This window comes from Chionomys nivalis, chromosome 2 (assembly GCF_950005125.1).
Source record: "Chionomys nivalis chromosome 2, mChiNiv1.1, whole genome shotgun sequence".
NCBI lineage: Eukaryota > Metazoa > Chordata > Mammalia > Rodentia > Cricetidae > Chionomys > Chionomys nivalis.
The window spans coordinates 95,822,424-95,832,329 of record NC_080087.1 but is presented as its reverse complement, the minus strand read 5'-3'; positions in this window follow the sequence as shown (position 1 = coordinate 95,832,329).

Here is a 9,906-nt window from a genome sequence, read left to right as displayed (position 1 = left end):
AGTAAAAATTTATAATCTGATAAATTAGGTTAAAGAAGGCTAATCTCAGACTATCAAATAGGTGGGAATTTGTTGCCTGGCTGACAAGAATAATTGAGAAACGAAAGATCATCAGTACAGAAGCACATGCCTGCAATCCCAGCAAATAAGATTCTGCAGCAGTAGAGAAGCAATTTCTAGGCCAGCTGCAACTATATATTGAGACCCCATCTCATCAAAAGAACAAACAAGTTATCATTCAAGTTTTAATGAAGCCTATATGCTACCATGATCTTTCAGTTCTTAATTTTCATTCAATAAACCTCTATGCCTGTTAGTTTTTAAATGTCAGCAAGAGTTAATGCCTACAGTGTCCATGTGTTTTACTTTTCTAGTGTAATCAATCAAAATTTATCATTTTTCTGATATGCTACATTTTATATTATTGAGAAAAGTTGTCACCTTGGACAGTACTTGATAACTTATTAATGAAAAATTTCTTTAAAAGTATCTTGCTTATTTCCAAATAATTCTTTTTAATTTTTTAATGTTTTCTTTATTATTTAATATGTGTACAGTGTTCTGCCTGCATGTCCACCTGCAGGCCAGAAGAGGGCATCAGATCTCATTACAGATGGTTATGAGTTACCATGTGATTGCTGTGAATTGAACTCAGGACCTTTGGAAGAGCAGACAGTGCCCTTAACCTCTGAGCCATTTCTCCAGCCACAAATAATTCTTTGCCAATTAATTTTTTCCCTGTGCTAGTAACTGAGTGTACACATATATGGAAATTGCTTTACTTAGATACATACCCATCTCACTTTATATCTCATTTTGTTCACTCATTCCTTTATCTTTTGAGACATGGTCTGGATTAGTGGCCCAGGTTCTTCCTAAATTTACTCTAAATCCAACACTGACATTGAAGTCTCTTGAGTAGCTAGAATTACAGACTTATGCCAGCAAGCCCTGCTAATACGCTTTAAAGTTTATGAAAATTATTAGAGACTTGCTGTACATTTTTACGGGCATCAGCGATGTATTGGTATATTTGTACATTATCAATGATCAACTTGCTTTTTGCTTATTTTGCTATGGGTCTTCATCACATCTGTGTATTAAGAACAAAGTCATCTCTTCTAGGTCATTTAAATTATGCAACTAAACATTGCTAACAATAATCACTCTTGTGTACAATAAAATACCTAAGGACAAATTTAAGACATGGTTTTCTCTTTAGACATTCTTATCACGTACTGTAAGTTGCTTTAAAGTCCTGAGATGTATTGAGTATGCATATGAAGTGTGATTCACTTTCTCTATTATCTACTTGCTGTTTCTCTATATCACACATAAACATTTTATGAAAAGATTCATCTGCCCTCAAATAACCTCTTACCCCTTGTGTAATACTATACGAAATGAATAATACATCACATCAGTTGTATAAACCATTGAGGCAGTTAGTTAAAAATGGCTCATTCTTTGTGCTTTCAGATGGATCTCTGATTTTATTGATTCATTTTAAATGTCCTCCTTTCGCCTTTTAAATTCCACTTTAATTGTACAAAACAGTGGCTCTATGTTATCCCAAAGTATCTGTCTTGTAATGTTTTATGTATGCTATTCATCTGTTGACATCAAGTTCATCAGACTGTGATTTCCGTTACCAGCATTTGTTTTCTGTCATCAATTGAGTTTATGACACATATTTTAGAACTTCTTGCATCTGTATTTGTTCTTCTTCAGCCTCTGGCAGAGCTTCTATAATCTTATTTAGCCCTGAGAAACAATTGTAATTTGTCTGATTAAACTTTGGTTTGATTATTTCATCTCAACCTTCACATTCCTCTTTCCGGGCATTCTGAATAAATGGTTCTTTTCCAATATGTGTTATGGTCACACAACATTAGGAATGCCCTCAAATTTAAGATTAGGTAGTTCTTGCACAGTAGTTATATCTTCTCAGGAATTGACAGGTTACCACAATCAGAAGTATTATATACCTCAGGATATCAAATATATGGGATTAATCTCTAATACTCTTCATAAAGAAAACACACACAAGCAAACACCCCCACACATACACATCAACAATGCTTTGATTGGCAAATTTGATTTTTTAACACAAGAACCCAATTGAAATATATTTATCACATCAAGTTTAAATAGCAGGCAGGCAGTGACTACAACTGACATAACTGTTAAAGTCTAAAAGAAAAAAATTAAAACAAGCATACAAGATGTTAAATTTGACTGATCAAATTGGAGAGTTAATGATGAATGTGTATGTATGTGAATGAAGAAAAAGAGAAGAGGCAGAAATTTGAGAACATCTGTGAAGTGACTAGTATTTACTTTAAGAAAATGCTTAGGATATATTTATGCAAATTCAGAGCCATTGTTTCAGTTATAAACAATCTACTATGTGATATTGAATTTTATCAGTGGATTATTATTAACTCTTAACATAATTAAATAATGTTATTAAATATTTGGTATATGAAATGGGTAATTGCAAGTATTGAATTTAATAACCCAATTGTTTGTGGTATATTTTGAAGTACTGTGATGATATATAAAATGAGTTGAACAAAGTGTTAACAATAGAAACACAATGAGAGATAAGTAAATGCTAAGATACATAGTATTTATTAAAAGTGAAAACACAAAGTTGTGCTAAAATAATTATGATAGAGATCTACAATTTGTGGATAATTTTTAATTACTACTTTCTGAATTATTTGGAATCTTCAAAGTCATTTGTTTACTTTTTGTCAGTGCTCATCACGAGCAAGGAACTCAGGACCGCGAGGGGTGCACCCACACACTGAGGCAATGGGGATGTTCTATCGGGAACTCACCAAGGCCAGCTGGCCGGGGTCTGAAAAAGCATGGGACAAAACCGGACTCGCTGAACATAGCGGACAATGAAGACTACTGAGAACTGAAGAACAATGGCAATGGGTTCTTGATCCTATTGCACGTAATGGCTTTGTGGGAGCCTGGGTAGTTTGGATGCTCACCTTAATAGACCTGGATGGAGGTGGGTGGTCCTTGGACCTCCCACAGGGCAGAGAAACCTGCTTGCTCTTTGGGCTGAGGAGGGAGGAAGACTTGATTGGGGGAGGGGGAGGGAATGGGAGGTGGTGGCGGGGAAGAGGCAGAAATCTTTAATAATTAAATAAATTAATTAATAAAAAAATAAATAAAAATAAAAAAATATTGATAATAGGAAACGCTGTAAAAGAAACAGCAGAATAGTAGCAATCCAATGGCCACTAATGATGTTAACTAACAGTTTTATTTTATATTAAATGTAGACATATAATACCCTTTAATTTAAACTGAAAATACGAGCTTTACTTGTTTCTGTGACAATTAATTTTCAAAAAAAAAAAATCACAGAAACAGAATTCCATTCACTCACATTTCAGATCTCATTTGATTCCTAACTCTCCAAAGAAGGGAAGACTTAATTCCATCATCCCAAACCCGAACTAAGAGCATTAAAACACAAGATTGATGTGTTTGTTTTAAAAGAGCGAATATGTCATCCTTGGTTAAGGCTGCTGAGTTTCATCAGTGATAAAGAGATGCCAGTGAGAGAGTAGCTAACGCAAAGGGCTGTGACAGGAAGCAACATGGAACACAGCTGCTGCCGCTCTCAGATTCATGCTTCTGAGCTGGGTTGCTCTGAACCATCGTTGAATCATTCATAAAGCAACTGAGCAGTTCGGTGCTTCGATGGGAGGCTACAAGTCAACATTTAATTGAGGTGTTCCGGGTTCAAATAGTAAATGGAAATGCAAGCCTAATCACAAAGGAATGGGGTGAATGGGGTGGATGTCTGGATGTAGAGGGATTAAAGAAGGGAATGTGGGTGAGGCTAAAGAAATCCTTCGCTGATAATACACTGATGTGGGACTCCTCTCTGCATGCTTTGAATGTTTTATTACCATTGGTTAGTAAAGAAGCTATTTTGATAGAAAAGAAAGTGGGAAGTACTCTACAACACATGGGCACAGGAGACAACTTCCTACATGTAACCCCAGCAGCACAGACATTAAGGGCCTCATTGAATAAATGGGACCTCCTGAGACTGAGAAGCTTCTGTAAAGCAAAGGACACTGTCACTAAGACAAAAAGGCAACCCACTGACTGGGAGAAGATCTTCACCAACCCTGCAACTGACAAACGTCTGATCTCCAAAATATATAAAGAACTCAAGAAACTAGACCGTAAAAGGCTAATCAACCCAATTATAAAATGGGGCACTGAGCTGAACAGAGAATACTCAACAGAAGTTCAAATGGCCAAAAGACACTTAAGGTCATGTTCAACTTCCTTAGTGATCAGGGAAATGCAAATCAAGACAACTTTAAGATACCATCTTACACCTGTCAAAATGGCTAAAATCAAAAACACCAATGATAGCCTTTGCTGGAGAGGTTGTGGAGAAAGGGGTACACTCATCCATTGCTGGTGGGAATGCAAACTTGTGCAACCACTTTGGAAAGCAGTGTGGCGGTTTCTCAAGCAATGACTTAGTAGAGTAAAGCCAGGTGGGAAATCGAAGCAGAGATGCAGAGAGAAAGTAGGCAGAGTCAGAGAGAGGCCATGTAGCTGCCAAAGGAGTGACATACATAGATTAATAGAAATGGGTTAATTTAAGATGTAAGAGCTGGATGATGCCTAAGCCATTGGCCAAGCAGTGTTGTAATTAAGCTTCTGTGTGATTATTTGGTACTGGGCAGTTTGGACACAAATGAGCAATCTTTGTTTACAATAAACAACAAGAGAATATGTTACCCATGTTTATTTTCCCATAATGTATCACTTTTATCAAATGCCTTTACAAGCTCTTTTTATCAATCAATCTATCTATCTATCTATCTATCTATCTATCTATCATCTATCATCTATATCTTTAACTTACATAGGATAGATAGGTGATAGACATATATTAGAAAATAAATAGATCTGTAGCTTCTATATCTAATATACGATATATCTATCACCTATCTGTCCTATACAAGTTATATATAAGCTTATATATCTAATATATGATATATCTATTACCTAACTGTCCTATATAAGTTATACATGTATAAGTTACAGATCTATTTATTTATCTACTATATCTACCACCTATCTATCCTATGTCAGTTACAGATTATGTATAGATAGGCATGATAGATAGATAGATAGATAGATAGATAGATAGATAGATAGATAGATAGATACATAGATACATAGATACATAGATAGATAGATACATAGATACATAGATACATAGATAGATACATAGATAGATACATAGATAGATACATAGATAGATACATAGATAGATACATAGATACATAGATAGATAGATAGATAGATAGATAGATAGATAGATAGATAGATAGATAGATAGATAGATAGATGATAGACAGACAGACAGACAGACAGACAGATATAGACAGACAGACAGACAGACAGACAGATAGATACGTAATAGCATGGGCAATCTAGCAGGGACAAACCCATGAAAGCAGCTGACCCTCCACCCTGCACTGGCCATACTGTCAATAGTTCTGCAGCTAGGGGTGGTGCCTCCTGAGACTCTATTCCATCCATTTATGTGGTAAAGTCACCCACTTGATCTTGTACAGTTCTGCATGCAACAACACCTGTTGTGAGCTCATGTGTACTTAGCCCAAAAATGACACAAACAACTTAGTTCACATCAATTCTCCAAACTGTCTATGAATATTTTTTTATGTTCCTTCATTAATAATGTTTCCTGAGCATTGACTCAGGTGATATGGTATGGAGTCCTATGTAGAACTGGCACTCCACAGTTGCTTATTACCTACATTTTGCTAGTTGCAAGTCTCTGCATTAACCACTGTCTATTGCAAAGGGAAAGCTCTCTGATGAAGAATGAAAGCTGCAATAACCTATGAGTAGAGAGAGATGAATTTAGAGACAGTTGATTTTATATCCATTTAACAAAATAATATTAGGTTCCCATCTAGCACCACCCTAGCCCTGGGTTCTTGCCCATTTTTACAGCCCAGTGCTTCCTCTTGTGGAACAAGCCCAAATTCTAATTAGAAAACGGATTATATCATCAAGAGCTTCTTGACACTATTGTTCCAACTGACATTTCTTGCAGGGTGGTTCTTACTGTAGCTCTACTATTCACAACTAAGACTGACAGTGACTTTTCTTCCAAACAGTCCACATAGCACCTTTCAGAATAGTAAAAGCTATGATGCATGAAAAAAATATACCAATATCTGCCTGATTTTTCATGTCCTGTGACCAAAGTATGGGGTGTTTTCAGTCATGGGGTCTTACTATCAGTTCTGGTGGGTGACCAGGAGTAATGGTGATAATCTGTATTGTTTTGCCTGTCTTTGGTAACCTAGCCCTCTGATCACACCTAGGAAATACATACTGGGGTTTCTACTTGATAACCTCTGGCAGTTTCCCAAGTAGGGTATTCCAATTAAGTTTCCTTAAACCAGTATAAATGGAGTTTTAAGATAGAAAGTTTTTATACTTTTTTTTCCTTAAACATCTTAAGTATTAGTATTCTCCCCTCTTCCCTCTCTGCTTTTCCATCCCCCTCCCCACTTACTTGGGATTTCCATTATTCTCCTGTCCCATCCTATCTCAACTGTTTTACTATCTACCCAGCTTAAGATTTCCTTCTCTATGTATATTTCAAACCCCTGTACACAATGTGTGTGTTTGGTTCCAACAAAAACTTTGTTAGAATATAAGGTTTTTTTCTGGCTCTTTATTTCAATTTGAAACTACTAGACATCTGTCTTTTGAATGCATTGAGACCACCACATGCAATAATATGAAATTCATTTTCGTGAGTTGTATTAAGTGTGAAATTTATTGGGAAGAGGGAAAGAGCCAGAGGAAGGGTTGAAGTGACTTGGAATTATGTCTCCCAGGCATGACCATTCTGTGGGTCATCCCATTCTTAAACTCTAGCAGCTTTGATTATCTGAACAGGAACTTTACAAGACTGTATCCATTAACTTAATTCTTCTATCATATAGGGCTCCGGAGGCCATGTCCCCGACCCCAGGAATTTACAGTTACTTAAGGGTTTCTGGGGGGAGAATAAGAGATTTCTTTTCAGTGTGTGTATAATAACACATTACATAATGTGTGAAAGTGTCATAAGGAAGCTCTTTATTATGTGTAGCTCACAAAACTCTTTTTAAAATTTATATTTTGTGTAGCTGTACTCACGTCACTTGATAGAGTTTTTATTTTACTTCTTGAAAGTATGTATCAGCTATCATAAAGATTTAAAAACATGTTTAATTTTTATAATTATCTTATAATTCAGTAGTTTATTCCTAGATATAAGAATTGAAATCAGGAACTCAAATCTATACTTTCACAGTAATGCCTGTAGTAGCATTACCCACAATATCAATGATACTCAACAAGCCTATCAACAGATGTGGACTCAAAGGTGTCCTGGTTATACAAGGTGGAATATTATTTAGCCATATAAAGGAATAAAATTTTGGTGTATCCAACAACAGACAGAAACAGTAAAAAATCATGTAAAAAAACAAAAGCACCAGTAGTATACAATCTCCTGTACAAAATATAATACTGAGGATTTTATTGCTATTTTATTCTAGAAAGCATTTTCCCTGATTAATAAGGATGCTGAACAGACTCAATTCTCATTGAGACTCAGTTTTTAAGCCTTTCTCACATGTTGACTTTTACCCTCTTAACTGAACGGCCAGAGGCACCTGTCCTCAGGTGGCTTTGGTTGGTACAATGGCTTGCTTCTCAGACACACTCCCACTCCCTCTGCTATGAGTGCCTTCAGCCTTTGCAAGTTTGATATTTTAGACGCACTCCACAAACCTGCTCATATTCAGTGATTACATAAGACTTTAATCAGCATTGGGTACTTTATGTTCAGTGACTCCTAAATGGACAACAATCTACTCTTTCCAGTTTCCTGTCAATGATGTACATGGGGGATCAGGTTGGTACAGCATCCCTACATTAAATAGAGTAGCTCTGTTAGTCCCTTGCTTCTCTCTAATTTTCTATTTGTCCTTTTTATTTTCACCTTGTTCACTAGTTTCATTCTTATTATTACAACCACACCTAGTTCACTAAATCAAGCAACATATATTTTATGCACTTTCCAAATATCTACAAAAATGTCCCGATGATTAATGTAGGCTGAGTCACACTAGAGCTCTGCCACCCACTCAGCTTCAGGAATACATAATACTAAACTCTCAATAAGAGAGAGAATTTTCAAGTGAGTTCTTTTTGTGGGATTTGTTACTTGTTTTTAAGCAGAACGGGAAGGGGGGAATTCTTGCTTAAATTTTCCAAGTCATGAACCTGTCTTTCTTTCCTTGATCACACAGCACAGGAGAATCATTGTGTATCTGATAAGACTATGAACAAAGCTGTTATCTCCGCACGGTTCCACTGGCACTGCCTGGCAGGTATCCTGCGTTTGATGCTTAGGGAAACAGACTTAAGACGAGCCCCAGGCAACACATTCTGAACACTTGCATGTTTTCCTATTGCAGTAGGAAGGGGCAGAAATATCAATTTATTGTGAGAAAATTATAATTTTTTTAAAAAATAAAATTAGAGAGCACAATAAAAGCATAATGAAAATGAGGTTAACTATAAGATTGGAGCCTAAATACAAAAATTCGATGGTGGAAAATTCTTAATGTGATTCAAATATTGGTGTGTTCTCTATTGTTAACTTTCAAAATAGAAAGCATGCAGTGATCCTTTTTATCTCAGATCCCTAACATTTAATGTTAAGAAAATATTCCAGACAATGACTTGGTAAATCATTAAAGTACAAATTAATTTCAAATAAATCTGAACTCTTTTGTATAGAAAGAAGAAACTAAAAAAACCTCAGATGTGCATATGATCATACATAAACTTGTATATTATTCTGAATTTATGAGATGCTGCTTAAATGTTTGTGGTTTGATTTACACAGTTAAACTACCAAAAGTATTTTATTCGTATCATTTCTGAAGGATGTTACGGTGACACTTGTTTATAGCTCGAAGAGTTATGTCTAGAAAATGCCAAAGAGTTCAATGCATATGACTTTTTCCACAAAGGAAATATTTATAAGGGGAATTCAGTAATCTGGTTATCTGTATTTCCAAGGAGGAGAGAGCACACAATGTTATTATGAAACAGAAACAACTCCTAATGTAGTACTATGATTAATTTATATAATTTAAAGAATTAGAACCAGCTAACTGCCTTATTTTCCCAACAGAGAAAAGATATATCATTTGAATTTTAAAATAGGAAATATGAATTGAGAGATACACAAACAAATCTTAATTTGGAAAGATATGTGTTTCTGAGACCATTTCCTCTTCACCACCTCCTGCTTTGTATATACTCAAGGCCCCACATTTACTGAGAAACAGAACAGCAGCATTTGATTCTGGCATAGTTTCTTTATTTCTAAGATCTGTCAAACCCAAAAGAAAAACAAAGGACTTCACACTGGCATTATGCACTGATTCTCTCTAAGACAATAGTATTTAGATTATTATTGTGCATTATCAATTAATCTTCATTAGGTAAAAATAGCAAAACACTTTAGAAAGTGATGAGACCATTGCCTTTTGTTAAAATATTTGTAAAGGAAATTCAGTTTTCAACTTGAACTGTCTCTTTTTCTCATCTACTACATGTTAAAGTGTTGACTCTCCGTACTGAAATCATGTTTTTAATCTTTTCTATTAGGGGACGTAGTTTGAATGGAGAGACTTTCTCATTCTATGAAAGTTCTTTACTACTGTTAGACATACCTATTCCTTAAATTTGGTTTGATGATTTCTGAAATGTTGGATTAAGAAAGCTACAACCACTAAA